General features: G+C 35.9%; 1 protein-coding gene and 1 pseudogene across 6 annotated transcripts in view; one reads left to right on the top strand and one right to left on the bottom strand.

The window, feature by feature from the left end:
* Window positions 1–16,228, top strand: part of TMEM117 (transmembrane protein 117) — a 483,464-nt gene that overhangs the window by 316,691 nt on the left and 150,545 nt on the right. The window lies entirely within an intron of this gene.
* LOC109248995 (transcription factor BTF3-like) lies at window positions 4,532–5,065 on the bottom strand (annotated as a pseudogene).

Here is a 16,228-nt window from a genome sequence, read left to right as displayed (position 1 = left end):
TTTAATATTCTTTTTACTGTATTGCATTGCCTCCCTATATTCTTTTTAAAAAAATCGATATAATTCAAACTAAAAGAATTTGCCAATGATTGGATATGTTGAGATAACAGCTCTTGTAAGCCAATAGTAATAATCAGAACATTCTGTGTAGTTTAAATTGATGTAATTGTATATCATTTTCTCTCAATTACTGGAATTAGGCAAGAAAAAGATGTATAATATATAGTTTAATATGCCAATAAAGCATGATGTATTAAGAGAACCTTCACTTAAGTTCTCATATGAAAAGCCAATTGCTGTTTTTCTTATTTTATCTTCAGACGTTTCAAGGTCCTGATTTCTTCAAAACATAATTTTCAAGGTTGAAAATAAAGATTTAAGTCGATATCCTAAATTCTGGCACTAAGAACCACCACAAAACCCCAGAATTTTACCTGGGAACACTAGAAGTGAAAAGATATTAAATATTACAGCTGGTCAAGGACTCTACTCCTGAGAAAATAGCAAGTTAAACATTCCTGCACAAAATATCTGCCAGAGAGAGAATATTCCAACATTGATTGTAAGAATGACTAGGTGATACCTAAATTTTTTTGCATTCTAAAATTCTGTAATTCTGCATAGACTGTTTTCTTGTGTAAGGTTATCTATGTGTTTGGACAAGGCATGAATTGCTCAGAATAATGATTAAAGCAACTCGAATTAACATCCTAAGGAAATGTGAGTTTGAGCATGCTGATTTTATGGAGCACTGTCCAGACATTAAATATCCTGTGTTTTGGCAGGATATTTAATGACATGAGATGTGGAGAAAAAATATGCTGATCTAAGTAACTTTGGTAAAAAGTGTTTTGACTGGGAACTAAAAGACTAAAGACAAAGGGAACAAGACATAAACAACTGTATTCTAGTTGGTAAAGTTACTTCTCATGAGGATATGGGTTAACAGTTCTGAGTCTGTTTTACGTACATGCTGGGGTTGATCAATGAATAAATGAATGGCAGGTGGTGGAAGCCAAATTTCTCACTGTAGAAAAGGGAGGTTACTGATTAACCGGGGAGTTGGAGCTGGCTACAATGAACAGTGTGGTACTGGATTAGAGTCAGAAACCTCAACATAAGCTCGCGGTTGGCCTTGTAGAGATAAATGGATACTTACAGAAATAAGATTAAATATTGCATTTATAGGTGAAAATGCATATACATATTTCCTAGTTTTGTGTGCAGAGATGGCTTAGACAGAATGACAGTCTGGTAGTAGGTGCCCAAATCTTGGGCAACTTTGACCAACAAAATAAATGAAATAGTACTAGATTGTAATCCATAGTATCAAATAAATATCCATGAGTCCACACTAATATAATAAATGACTGAATAAACAGAGAAGAGAGAAATCTCCCATATGGGAGAATTATAAGTAATTTATATAGATACTCTTCCTTTCAAGATAGTGAAGCTTAACTCCTCACTCCTTGAGTATGGGCTGAATTTTGTGACTTGCTTCCAAAGAATAGGAAGTAATACAATAGTATGGAAAGGAGGTTAAAAAAAAAAAAGTAACCTTATCATGGAGAAATCTGGCAAACATCACCTGGCCAGGGCCAGTTATTCAAGTTTAATGTCATCAGTGATGAGTCACATTGATAGCATGTAGATTAAGAACCTACACATCTGTAAAATTTAAAACATTTGTTTTAGACACTTGGAGTTGTTGGTTCAGTGTTATCTGTAGACAGTGATGGCTGAGGTGCAATTGATTCTGTCTAACCTTTTAAGCTCTATTCTGGCTATGAATTTCATTCACCTCTCCCACCCCCACCCCCTTGAACCTCAACAGTTCCTTTGTGTTGATTTCAGATCTCTGCTGTCCTCTCAGAGAGGTATCTGAAGCTGGTTTAATCTCTTGAATCTAGCCACAATCCTCCCCAAATGCCCTAAAGCTGTGATATCATTCTTTTGTAAAAAGACCTGCCGCCTCCCATGGGCTACAGCCTCAGAAGCCCTGATGTGTTTGAATGCCTTCATATTTATCTGGTAATTTCTACATGTCACCACTGTCCCTTTAAAGTGGACCCTGATGATGTAGGGGATAAGATGTTTTGCTGTCTGATCTCTTCATCCTTCTTCTATCCCTCTTTTACTTCTAATACTCTATGGCTGGAGGGGCAGATTTCTCCCATTTCCATGGGCAGTTATTTCTTTTATTGTATCCATTCTGTATTGTCTCCATTCCTGTGTTCAAGTCAGCCAGCCCTCTTGACAGAGGAGCCCGGAGATATTAGAAACCAGGAATTAACAAGGATTAAGATATATTGGCTTAATATTTCCAAAATTTAACCCCCATTTAATCTCTGCCCTGATCCGGGCATGCAAATAGTACTATAATGCCACATACTAGGATTTCTGGGAATAGAAATCCTTTCAGAATACTATGTTCTGTAAATTACATATTATGGTGGTTGAAGACCCAGGAAGATGAAACTGTGAAGGGTGCACTTTGGTAAAAAGTCATAAACCAAGAATATCAAAATCTTTAACTTTCTTTTAGTCCTCAGTCCCTAGGCCAATCCATATGAATTTCTTTCTACTAAGATCCCCTTTTTCCAGCATTATAATAGCAGTATTTCTATAGATGACTTGGGCCTTTACATTAAATTGTCAAAGTCCCCTTAACCTCCACCCCAGATCTTTTCTACTAATGGTGGATTCTACCTTGATCATCATTTGGAACTAGATCCTTCAGTTTCTATGCATGTTGGATGAAGCCTTTCTTACTGCCAAAGTTAAAATAAATTTATTTATTCATTTATTTACTTATTTACTTTATTAATTTATTTAATGTTTTTATTTGAGAGATAGTGAGTGTATGAGCACGAGTAGGGGAGGGGCAGAGGGAGATAGAGAATCTTAAGAGGCTCCATGCTTAGTGCAGAGCCCAATGCAGGGCTCAATCCCATGACCCTGGGATCGTGACCTGAACATAAATCAAGAGTTGGATGCTCAACCAACTGAGCCACCCCTATTTATTGTTTACTTATTTTTATTTTTTTAAATTTAACTATGTATTTTTAAAATGTTTATTTATTGAGAGAGAGAGAGAGAGAGAGAGAGAGAATGCACATGGGTGGGGAAGGGCATAGAGAGAGGGAGTTAGGGAGACAGAAAAAATCCCAAGCACAGGGGGCTGGATCCCAGGAACCATGAGTTTATGACCTGAGCTGAAATCAAGAGTCAGATGCTTAACTGAATGAGCCACTTGGGCGCTCCCCTATTTGTTTTTTTCTATATGGTTTCAAACTAAAGGCTATTAAAAGTATTCGATTTTTCCCCCAAATTAGCACTTACATTGCTGCTAAGAAAATGTCACTCATTTTGTAATCCAAAGCACTACCTTCATAAACCATGAGTTTTCTACAAGTTTTAGGGTCCTGCCTCCTACCATCTACACTGGAATTTCACCTTAATTAACTAGCGCAATAAACTATAGGCTGTGCAGACTGACTTGTGAGGTCCTGTAGCAAACCAATGCAAAAACATAAATTTAGGTCAATAATAAGCAGAAGTACAAAATATGCCAAGAGAAGCTTCTGAAAAGTATGATTGTCTGTCTCATCCTGCCAGTGGGCTGGGCCCTTTCATAAGATGAGGACTTCCTGAGATGTGATGCTATCTTTCTAGCTGTCAGTACAGCCCTCCCAAATCTTACTGACTTTGTACTATTTATAAGTCTCAGTGCTTACTCATCTTTATTTTAGTAAATGTTCCTTCCCCATACCTACCCTTTATAGTTTCTCTTCTTACTCAAGGAAAAGGCTTTAACTTCATTATTATTCCATGTTTACCTGCTTCTACCTTGACTTTCTTACACACACACGTACAATACCCATGTATGTGTACACACACATGTGCATGCTCAAAAGCCTGTAAGTGCACACACACGCATACTCACAAATGCATACACATACAAACATGTATTGAATGGATTGTAATCCTTATTTCATGATACTTTCATTATTGATCTATGTAAAACCATCTTTTATGTATACATCTCTATGTCAATCTTAGATGTTATCAGTTTCAGGCATTGTCCATCTGCCCGAGAATCCACAAAGTACACATAATTTAAATTAGTCCCTTATGTTCCATCTACCTCAAATCTACATAGTCATTGACATCCCTTTTCCATCCCCCTTCATCTGTACCAAGTCCAGTACAAAGGGGAGCCAGGAATGAGTAACGATTTCTTCAACTACTATTGTTGTGTGTGTTTTTTTTCAATAGGCAAAGAACTTTATTAACCTGATTCCAAACTTTATTCCCAGGCTTCTTCAGCTTAATTAGCTGCAAAGAATGAATTGTGTACAAGCAACAGCTGCAAAGAGCTTCAGGGTCCATGGGGCTGGGGCTTAAAATTATTAGAGAACTAGATTTTATCAGATCCATGAACAAAATTTTAAAAAGTAGTCATAATATAAAATAGCAGCTCCCAGTAACTTCTGTAAGTTTTATCTTCTTCAAAAGTTGGCTGCATTCAGTTTGCTTCATCGCTTCATCAGTTACCCACAAGATCTGAAACTCCGCCATCCTCCTCTTCCCTGGTAGTGAGTTGTGCTTTTCCATCCACAGATTGTGTGGGCAGAACTTCAGCCAGTCTTCTTAAACCAGTCAGACTGTCTGCCTCAAGTTTGGTTTAAGACACTGCGTAGCATTTCTGCCAGCTGCTCTGTCTCAGCATGGCCTGTGATGGCGAACGTGTTCGCTGCCAGGGATGCCTGAACTTCAGGGTTGTGGAAGTGGATCACTGTTCCTTGGTTTGTGAACATACTCACTTCTTCAATACCAGAGATATTGTTTATGTCTAATTTTTTACGGATGTTGTTTATCATCTGCCGCCGCCGTTGTATGAACCACCTTCTTCTTCCGGTGAGCAGTTCCTTTCCCGCCAATGTGCACTTGTGCTTGCAGTTTGGCGAGTTCCTCCTGGTTCATGATAGTTTCTTTCATCTTGTTGGAGTGGAAATGGGACTGTGTGGAAGACTAGGGTTGGTATTCAGGGGGTCTCGGGTGGACCCCGCTGAGATTAGGTACACACTCGCGAGGATGCAAGATGGCAGCTAGAGCTAACTCTATATTGTTTAACAAAGTCTTAATCTAAAAGGAAACTATCGTTGGCAAAATTTCAAGTATCTGAAAGCATGGGAAGTAGGATTTAGCATGAGAAGTTATTGGGAGCTTGAACAAATTTTTTTTTTTTTAAATTTTTTCCTATGAAACTCTACCAAATAATTGTCATCCCCCAATTCTTTTGTCTGTGAGACTGGTCTTGCCTCTGAATATTCTTTTATTTACTTATTTTTTTTAAGTTTACTTATTTATTTTGAGGGGGGGGGCAGAGAAAAATGGACAGAGAGAGAATCACAAGCAGACTCCGTGCTGTCAGCATAGAGGCCAGTGCAGGGCTCAAACACAAGAACCATGAGATAATGACCCAAGCCGAAATCAAGAGTCAGACACTTAACTGACTGAGCCACCCAGGTGTTCGGCCTCTGAATATTCTTTTAGTAACCAAACCATGCCAGAGGCAATGCAATTTGCTATGATAAATCAGTGAGTGGAGCTGTCATTATACGGTAAATAGAGAATTTCAAAAAATCACTATAGCTTTGTTCTCCCCAGGCCCACTTCATTTCTGTATTTCTCAGCCCTCCGCTTATCATATTTCCCCAGAACTGTCTTCTGGAAACTTGAGGTAGACCAGCCACCTATACTACTGAGCATACAGTCTCTCCTATATTTACAAGGACGGGAATGCTGAGCTCAGTGCTCCAAGATATGTGTGATTTATTCATACTTGAGCTTTGGTGAGGTAGAATCACTGCATGCTGTCTTTTTTTGAGTATAGTGTTTTCATGTGTCTTTTCATGGAGCAGTAAATTTGGGGTAGGGAAGGGAACAAAGACTATATGTCAAAGAAAATACTTTGTACGTTTAATCCATATTGAGAAAGAACAGACCACTTTTAGGTTTCCCCTTACACTTCAAAAATATAGCTGGCTGGAATTTTCTTGTAATATACCATGAAGTAACTTAGTACTTAATGAAATGAAATTTGAGTAGCACAAAGAGGAAATAAATGACAGGCCAAAAAACTGCCATGAAATTACATTAAAATGTACTTGGCGTACATTTAAATTACCCTAGTTGCATTGCAAAAATAGCACAGTGATAGAGTTGCTGGAATTAAAAGAACAGAATGTTGCCAAGGTTGAAACTATCAAAGGCAATTGAGTGTGGTTTTTTTTTTTCCCTTGTGAATAAATGAGCTGATTTTTTCCCTTTTGGCATAAGATGCTAAGATGATCTATCCTATCCTATCCTATCCTATCCTATCCTATCATCTTCAAGTAGATTCTAATTTTACACCTATATTATATACACACTTCATTATTTGTTTCCATTAAAGCAATTATAGTATATACATATCTTCATTGCTGACTTTACCACAGTATAATTTTTCTATGCAGAATATTATAGTGCTAACCACAGGTCTCTGAGGTTAATGAATTGGATACTGAGCATCATTGCTTGTTGTAAATCTGTCGTAGCTGTAGAAGACTCCAGTTAAGCTACCCTTGATTATCAACATTATAGGAATGTTCTATAGTAAAGTTTTACCCACAGTGGGTTAAAGTTCGTAGACTTGACTGGGGGAAGGGAGAAGGGTACTAATATATCTGATACTCTCTACTATAATTGCTGTTTTAAATACATTATCACACCTAACTTTTATAAAATCCAATGACCTAGATGTTATTATTCCTATTATATACAGGAGGAAAGACAGATTTACCTAACTAATGTCATAAAACCAGTTTTAAACCCCCATACTCATCATACTGTTTAAAGATTCTACATTTACCTAACACTCTAAGTGTTTAATGAAAGAAACAGAAAACAAAACAAAACAATGTGGCCCCCTGCAAGAAGCATTTTTATATATATACATACACACATATATACACACATATATAGATAGAGCAATATATATTATATAATGTATGTTATTTGTAATATATGATAAATGTATAAATATAATATGAATATCATATACATGTTGTTACTAACTGAATATTTTCTTCTGAACTTCATATGTTTAATTCCTAACCCCCAGTACCTCAACATTTAACTATATTTGAAGATAGGGTCATTAATGAGGTAATTAAATTAAACTGAGGTCATTAGTGTGGGGCATAATCCAATATGACCAATGTCCTAATCAGGAGAATAAATTAAGACATAGCTACACAGGGAAAACCATGTGAAGACCCAGGGAGAAGACAAAGGAGAGAGGCCTCAGAAGAAAAAACTCAACTCTGTCAACACTTTGATATTGGACTTCTCCTCCAGATTTAAGAGAGATTAAATTTTTGTTTCTTAAGCCACTCAGTCTGTGGTACTTTGTTACGGCAACTCTAGCAAATGAACATACTTGTATAATATAAATATAACAGAAATCAGTGCAACTAGTCTCAATCCCCAATTAATGTTTTTTTAATAACAAAGTTACCTTTGACATTATTCTTAGTAATATATATATATATATATATATATATATATATTTATATTTTTTTATATGTCTCCTCAGGCAAGGGTAGCAAAAGCAAAAGTAAACAAATGGGACTATATCAAACTAAAAAGCTTTTGCACAGTGGGAAAAAAAACAGCAACAAAATGAAAAGGCAACCTACTAAATGGAGAAGATTCTTTCAAATATATATCCAATAAGGGGTTGATAAAATATATAAAGAACTGCTACAACTCAATAAAAAAAAAATCGATTAAGAAATGGGCATAGGACCTAAATAGACATCTTCCCAAAGAAGGCATACAGACGGCCGTCAGGCACATGAAAAGATAGTCAACATCACTAAATTATCAGGGAAATGCAAATTAGAACCACAATGAGATGCCACCTCACACCTGTCAGAGTGGCTATTATCAAAAAGATGAGAAATAACAAGTGTTATTGGGAGAAAAGGAAACCCTTGTGCACTGTTGGTGGTCATGTAAATTGGTGCAGCCATTATGGAAAATAGTATGGGGGTTCCTCAAAAAATTAAAAATAGAAATACCATATGATCTAGCAATTCCACTTCTGGCAATTTATCCAAAGAAAACAAAAACACTAATTTGAAAAGATACATACACCCCTATTTTCATTAGAGCATTATTTACAATAGCCAAGATATGGAAGCAACCTAAGTGTCCATTGATAGATGAATGGCTAAAGAAGATGTGGTGTGTGTGTGTGTGTGTGTGTGTGTGTGTGTGTGTGTGTGTAATGGAATATTACTCAGCCATAAAAAAGAACAAAATCTTTTTTGCAACAACATGGATGCATCTTGAGGGCATTATGCTAAATGAAATAGAGAAAGACAAGTGTCTTATCATTTCACTTATATGTAGAATCTAAAAACAAAAGCAAATGAACAAACAAAATAGAAACAGACTCATAGATATAGAGAACAATCTGGTGGTTGCCAGAGGGGAGGGAGGTGGGGGTGGTGCGTAGATTAGATAAGGGATTAAGAAGTACAAGCTTCTAGGGGCACCTGGGTGGCTCAGTTAGTTAGGTGTCCAGCTTCAGCTCAGGTTATGATCTCATGGTTCATGAGTTCCAGCCCTGCATCAGGCTTTGTTGTGACAGCTTGGAGCCTGCAGCCTGCTTCAGATTCTGTGTCTCCCTCTCTCTCTGCCCTTCCCCTGCTCATGCTTTGTCTCTCTCTCTCTCTCTCTCAAAAATAAATAAACCTTAAAAAATATTTTTAAAAAGACATACAGACTTCTAGTCATAAAATAAATAAATCATGGGGATGTGATGTACAGCATAAGGAATATTATCAATAATGTTGTAATAGCTTTGTATGGTGACAGATGGTAACTAGACTTATGATGCTCATTTCATGATGTATAAAAGTATCAAGTCATTATGTTTTACACCTGATATTCATATAATATGTCAATTATAATTTAATAAAAAAGAAAAAATAATAAAGAGTTAAATAATATAAAAACAATCTGATACCGTGGATTTTTACAAAGGCAATTTCTAGGATCTGGATGCCTTTGGTTCATTACATGTTATGCCCAATCTCCCACATATTCAATATTTGCATTACAGAGTCACAGCGGTAGTTGATTTGAAGAAACATGACCCTGGGGCACTTTATTATTTACAGTCATGAAAAAAGATTCAATCATGTTTAGTCTATTGCACTTACATAAACACAAGAACTGTATTATTAGATTTTAGAAATATTTGCAAGTTGAAACAAAATGGGTTTTCAAGTCAGCTAGAAATTCAGTTTACTCAAACAGCTTTTTCTGTCTAATCATGTGTTAAGGTGGAATAGATGTTACTGAAAACAAACCTCATACTTCCTTCTCTATTTGGACAATAATGCTAATTTACACACTCTGCATTTCCAATGTGCTTTAGAATGTATAAAGCACCTTTTGAACACTGTCTCTCCTCTTCTGTGAATCCTTCCCAGGCTCTGCCAGGAGATTCAGCACCATTTGATCTCATGTCACTACTCAGCTTTCCCTCTGTTACAGATTTCACTGCAGTGTAATATAGTTTGTTTACTTATGTGTTGATTTTCTCAAAGGCAGCGACTAAGCCTGTTCAGATTTCTGTTCCCAGGGCCCAGCAGCTCCTGGCATACAGCAAGTGTCCAGTAAGTGTTCATGTAGCTTCTTATGCTATGCCTTCCCAGAATACTATTTTAACAGCTGAAGAATCTGAGATCCAGAAAGTTTAATTGAGAAGTAGGGTTAGGGAGCAGAAGTTGGTGTGAAGGAGGAGGTGATATGGCGACGTTGGTGGGAAGTCAGAGGCTGGAGCATCTTGGGCATTGATATTTTGTTTCATAGGGATGGAAAGCCATGAACAGTTTTAAGTAGATGCATGATATGATTTCATTTACATTTTTTAAAGATTGCTCTGACTGCTGAAAGAAGCAGGGAGACCAATTAGGAGGACGCTGGAGGCTCCCTTGAGAGAGAGATTTGTGATTTAGACTATGGAGAAAGCAGATATGATGAAAAGCTGTAGATTGTTTCTACATGTATTTTAGGAGGAAAACTCATGGAATTTGCTGGTGTTTTAGACAGGATGGGGTTATTGACAAATTTGACAAAAGTTACTTGTTACCTGTTATGTGTTAGTCACTGCTTTAGAAACTGAACATATATGGGAAAAAGCAGGTAAGGTGCCTCCTGTCAGGACCTGCCGTTTACACTGTGGTGGGGTTATACAGACAAAAACAAACAAAAAGCCCATGATGATTTTTACCTTAAGGAAGATAAAGCACTGTGGGGACCCCAAGAGAACACTTTAAATTGTGTGGCAAGGGAAATTCCCATGGGTACTTTATTAGAGAGCTAATGACAAGGAACCAGCCATATAAAGTTCTAGAAGAAAGTGTTACATGCAGATGAAATGATTAGTGCAAAAGCCCTGAGGTGGGAACAAGCTTGACATGTTACAAGAACAGAAATAAGGCCAGTGTAGTTTGTAGGAAGTGAAAAAATTGGAGGGTCATTTGGAATTAGGTAGGTCCAAGGGCATTAGGGGGCAAACTGTGGTGTGGAGCCTTTTGGACCACCCTAAGAACTATAGCAGGAAGCCATTGTGAAATTGTAGTTCTTCTACTGAGTGTGTAGAAAGGCAATATGAAAAACGATGATCTGGGTAAGACATGGTGTTGGCTTGGGCCAAAATAGTAATGGTACAGATGGAGAGGTGTACATAGATTCCGAATATGTCTTGAAGGGAAAATAGTGAAGAGTAAAAGATAAAGATGGTTCAAAGATGACCTGTAACATGGGGCCTTGAGCACCTGTACAGATGATGATGCCATTTAGAAATGGAAAATTGGCAGAGGAGCAGATTTGGAGATGAGAATCAAGGTTTCCCTTTGGACAGGTGTCTATTTAACACCCAGGTTATTATGTCAGATAGACTGATTATCAGAGAAAGAAAGTTTCTGATTTGAACAATGAAATATTAAATGTTAAGTGGAGGTGCCTATTAAACACCATATTGAAGATATTGATGAAACATCCTCACTTATTTAAGATCGATTTACCTTAGGCAAATCAATACCAAACCAAACCAACAACCCAAACTGTATTTATGAGGGGGTAGAGTCATATTACCATGACCTCCATTTTGTTGAGACATGGTCACAGTTCCTAGTACAGAGTTGACAGAGAGGAACACGTGCTTATTGAGCCAGATATGCTAAGCTGGAGGAAAGAACATATAGCATAGCTCATGCACAATGCACAGGGAATCTGGAGCAACTCTGGATTCTCCCCGCACACACCCATGTTTTGCTTTTCTACAAACCATCTCTGGACTGTCTCTAATCCCTGGGATACCCCAAATTTCCCTCTTTGTTTTGTAAAGCTGGTGGAGACAATAGGTATGCTCACATTTTCCCCAGTTTCCACTGTTTAAAGTAACCTTTGGGAGCCATAATTAAAGTGGTAAGACTTAACAAGTGTTAGTTTTAACTACTGGAAGAAAATTTATTGTGGATCACATGTGTAGATGTTAGGGGAAAATGTTACTCTTTATTCTAATACTTTTAATATAGAACCACATTCAACACACAAATCAATGGAATAATTTACTTATTAAAATAACATACACCGAACTAATTTTATATTTAAAAAATCCTTTGTTCGATTTTGTGAGCTACTTAACTCTGCAGTCACATTCCTGATGTATTTGCTAATGGCGTGTCTTCCCATACATTATCTAAAAGTATTCTATTATCCTCATTTCAGATTCAAATTCAGTTTCAAAGCCCCTATTATGACCTGAGCAAGGTATTTTTATGCTACTTATTGAACTAGCACATAGGCTCTGTGAAATAGTATTGTTATCCCAGTTTTGTACACGAGGAGGCAGGCTGAGAGTGGTTCGTGAATTGCTCCATATCAGGTAGCTAGTGAGTGCAGGAGCGGACACCCATTTCCTTCTCTTAAAGGTTGATCAACCTGGGTTTAAAAGTTAATTTTGCTTCCTCATCCTACTAAAATATCTACTTTTCCAGTTTGGTGTTTATGCAGTTTACTGAATCATATGCACTGGCTTTACAGAAAGTTAGTTTTATTCTCTAATAATTTTCATATTCCAGAAACGTGAAGTGTAAAGCAAATGATGGCTCTGAATTCTGTCTCTGTCATGGCTTTTACCTGAGCTTCCGATTTATAGAAGTTTCATAACATCAGGGTCTCTGTTTTCACTCAGTGCCCAGAGCAGTAGACACTCAATAAATATGTACCAAATGGATGATGAGCCTATATTGTCTACTAGATATCTCACCTTGACTGTCCCAGAAACTCCCCTCATTATTTTCCCCTCAATTCTCCTGTTTCCTCCAAGTCCTGAAAATTCTTTCTTTTCGTAACTATGGGATCTGTCCATTATTTGCTATCCTTTCTGCCATTTCCCCCATTTCAGATGATCACCCTCTTTCTCCTGAAATACAACAACAGCTCCCTAACTTATCTTCCTGCCTACTTCCTTGTCCTCTATTAATCCATTCTTTGCTCAAAAGCCAGAATAAAATGCCTGCCTTGTTTAAAAAGTCTTTCAATGGCTCCCCCTTTAGATGGCTTTTATGGTAACTTCCAAAAATTTTAATAGGATTTCGAAGTCAATATTATGAAACTTCTGCTTGGCTCTTCAGCTTTATCCCTCATGACTTCCCACCTGTAGCTTCTTGACACTCTTAGCTGTAGCCTTAATAAATGTCTGATTCTTAGATGGCTTGACACTATCACTTGTCTTTGGATCTTTACTCATTCTACTCCTCCGTCTGGAGCACTTAAAGCTTTTTGTTTTTTAATTGTGAAATAAAGCATAAAAGAGAGAAAGACATACACATAATGTATTATATAATCACTAATGATAAAGTGAACACCTGTTTATCTTCTAAGTCAAGAAAGAAAATCCCGCCAATATCCCCAGAGACCCTCCAGTGTCTCCTTTATATTTTACCCTCCTCATCTCCTTCCCCCCCACATACAAGCTAACGACTATTCGGACTTTGTGGTGATTATTTCCTTGCTTTTCTGTAGAGTCTTGCCAATTTCACATGAATTACTAAACAGTATGCTTTAGTTCTTCCTCATTTTTAAATTTATATAATTATGCTCTTTATTTCCTTCTTCACTCGTAATTGTGTTTGCAAGGTTTACGCATGCTTTAATGAGTAGCTCTGGTTATATCAGCATATCAACTTCCCCAATGAAATTGGAATTTGATTGCAATTTTACTGAAACTGTAGACCAATTTGCAAACAGTTCACATTTTAACAATCTGAATTTTCCAATTTTTGAACAAGGGTACATTTCTCTTTATTTTGATCTTCTTTAATGTTTCTCAGTAAATTATATAATTTTCCCGATAGATGTGTTGTTTGATATATTACTAGGCACCTGGTATTTGGGGATACTCTCGTAAATTATAGTCTTTTTTATTGTTTTATTTTCTAACTTTTGCCAGTACAGAAGACAAAACTAGATTTTATATATTGATCTTGTATCAGCAAGCTTAGTAAATTCTCTTTCTAATTTTTCTGATTTATATGCAATTTATTTGAATTTTATTACTAATCATATTTTCTGTGAATAATTGCAGTTTTGTTTTTAATTTTTTCAGTTCTTATGCCTTTTGTATCTTTTTCTCATCTTACCGTGTTGGCTGAAACCATCAATCAACTCTTCAGTAGAAATGAGGAGAATTGTTTCTGATTTCTAATGTCTTTATTAAGTGTGATATTTGCAGTGGGTTTATTTGTGGTTTGCCTTTATTAGTTTAATAATTTTCTTTCCATTGTTAGTTTGCTTCAGAAAAAGATTTTCTGCCTCTGTGGAGAGAGTCATACCATGATATATTTGAGTTAATGCAGTGATGACATTGATTTTCTTTCTCTTAAAACATTTTTTTGAACCTCAGGTACACAGAATTAGATTAATTATAATTCTTGATTCAGGACACTGTCTCCTCTCTAGTTCGTTAATGCTCACATTATGAATTCACTTAATTATTTCAGTTAACTTTTTTTAAAATTTTTTTTTTAACGTTTATTTTTGAGACAGAGAGAGACAGAGCATGAATGGGGAGGGGCAGAGAGAGAGGGAGATACAGAATCTGAAACAGGCTCCAGGCTCTGAGCCACCAGCACAGAGCCCGACGCGACGCTGGAACTCACGGACCGCGAGATCGTGACCTGAGCTGAAGTCGGACGCTTAACCGGCTGAGCCACCCAGGCGCCTCAGTTTCAGTTAACTTTTTAATACAATAGTTATGTGTAGCACTGTCATGCAGAGAAATAGCTGTATCACTCACAGTGATTGACACTAACATGACCTGCCTCCATTTCATTTCCTGCCTACCCAATCAAAAGTATTTATTTTCTGTTTAAAACGTTTTATTATGTTTTTTTATTTGTGTTTATGAAAAGGATATCATGGTGGCACCTACCTTTTCACGTAATGTTATATTGCTAAAATTTACCCATGTTTTTGCAGGTACTTACAATTCATTTGTTTTGACTACTGATTAAAATTCTGTTTTGTGAATATAACAGAATTTATTTGGTTGTTCTCACTTTGAGAAACATTTGGGGTGCTTCCAAGTTTTTGTCATTATTAACAGTGCTTTTATGAACATCCTTGTAGGTTGATTAATTTGCTAATATTGAAATAAGCTGCATAATCTGGTATCAGCATTTTAGTAATGTGTTTAATTTTTCTGTGGTGCTGGATTCAATTGCTAATATTTCTTTAGATTTCTAAAGGTTTCTAAAGGCATCTAGTTTAAAATGCAATATCAGCCTGTATTTTTTTTTCTAACTCTGCTCTCGTGTATATATTCAGCATCATAGAGTAAATTGGGGATTGTGTACTCCTTTTCTGTTCTTGGGAAGCATTTGTATAAAACTGGAATTATTTATTTATTGAATTATTTATTGAATGTTTGGCAGAACCCAATGAAGACATTTTAATCTAGAGATTTTTCTGTAAGAATATTTTTTTATAAATGATTCATTTTCCTTAATTATAATAGAGTGATTTATAGTCACCATTTAATTTTTATCTTAAATTGTTGTGATAAATTATACCTTTCTCAGCATTTATCCAGTTTTGTCTACATTTTCAGATTTATTGCCATAAACTTGTTCTCAGTCTTCTCTTGGTATCTTTAAGCTCTGCAGAATTTGTAGCCATGGTTCATTTTTCATTCCTGAGATTAGTTATGTGCACCTATTTTTTCTTTCTCATTCTTTATAGTTTTTCAATTTTATTTAGTCTTTTCAAAGAACTATTTTTGTTGACCCTCTCAATTGTAGCTTCTTTTCTTTCATTAATTTTTGTTCTTATTTTTTCCCTAATTTTCTACATGTTTTGCTATTTCTTTTTCTAACATCTTGAAATTAACACTCAGTTCATTATAGGCAAACTTCTTTTCTAATATATGACTTGGGGTTCTAAGTATTGCTTTAGTTATATATGACTATTTTTATAGTTATTTATTTGTTATTGATTTCTAGCATAATTTAATTTTGGTCAGAGTGCATACTTTGCAATTTCAACATTTTGAAATTTGTCACAACGTATTTTACAACTTTATATATGGTCACAGTTTGAAAATCTTCTGACGTGTTGTAAAATGTGTATTCTATATTTTGCAAGTACATAGTTTTCTCATATGTTCTTTAAGTCAAGTTTATTCATTATATTCAATTCTATACTTTTACCGATATTTTTGTCTCCTTGTTTCAGTTATTAAGAGCCAATATGTAGTTATGTTAAAAAAAAACCAATAATTATAGAGTCTATTTCCTTTTAATGTGCTAACAATTCATTTTAATATTTTGATGAAATCTTAGTGGTGCATACAATTTTTAAATTGTTCTATTTGTGTGTCATATATTTGTATGTTGTATATGTTATACCATATAAATGTTGTATTATATAGTGATTCTCTATTTCTGGAAATGCTTTTTGTCTGTAAAGTCTGCTTTGTCTGGTAATGATGTAGAAACAACTGTTCTTCTTTGTTGTCATGGGTATGTATTTTTTCCACTTACTTCCTTTCAACAATTTAGCATCTTTATGGTTTAGATGGCTCTTGTAAGTGCAT

Source organism: Panthera pardus, unplaced genomic scaffold, assembly GCF_024362965.1.
Source record: "Panthera pardus isolate Hobbes unplaced genomic scaffold, ASM2436296v1 HiC_scaffold_6, whole genome shotgun sequence".
Classification (NCBI taxonomy): Eukaryota; Metazoa; Chordata; class Mammalia; order Carnivora; family Felidae; genus Panthera; species Panthera pardus.
Note: the sequence above shows the minus strand (reverse complement) of the source record. Positions and strands in the feature narration are given on the sequence as shown.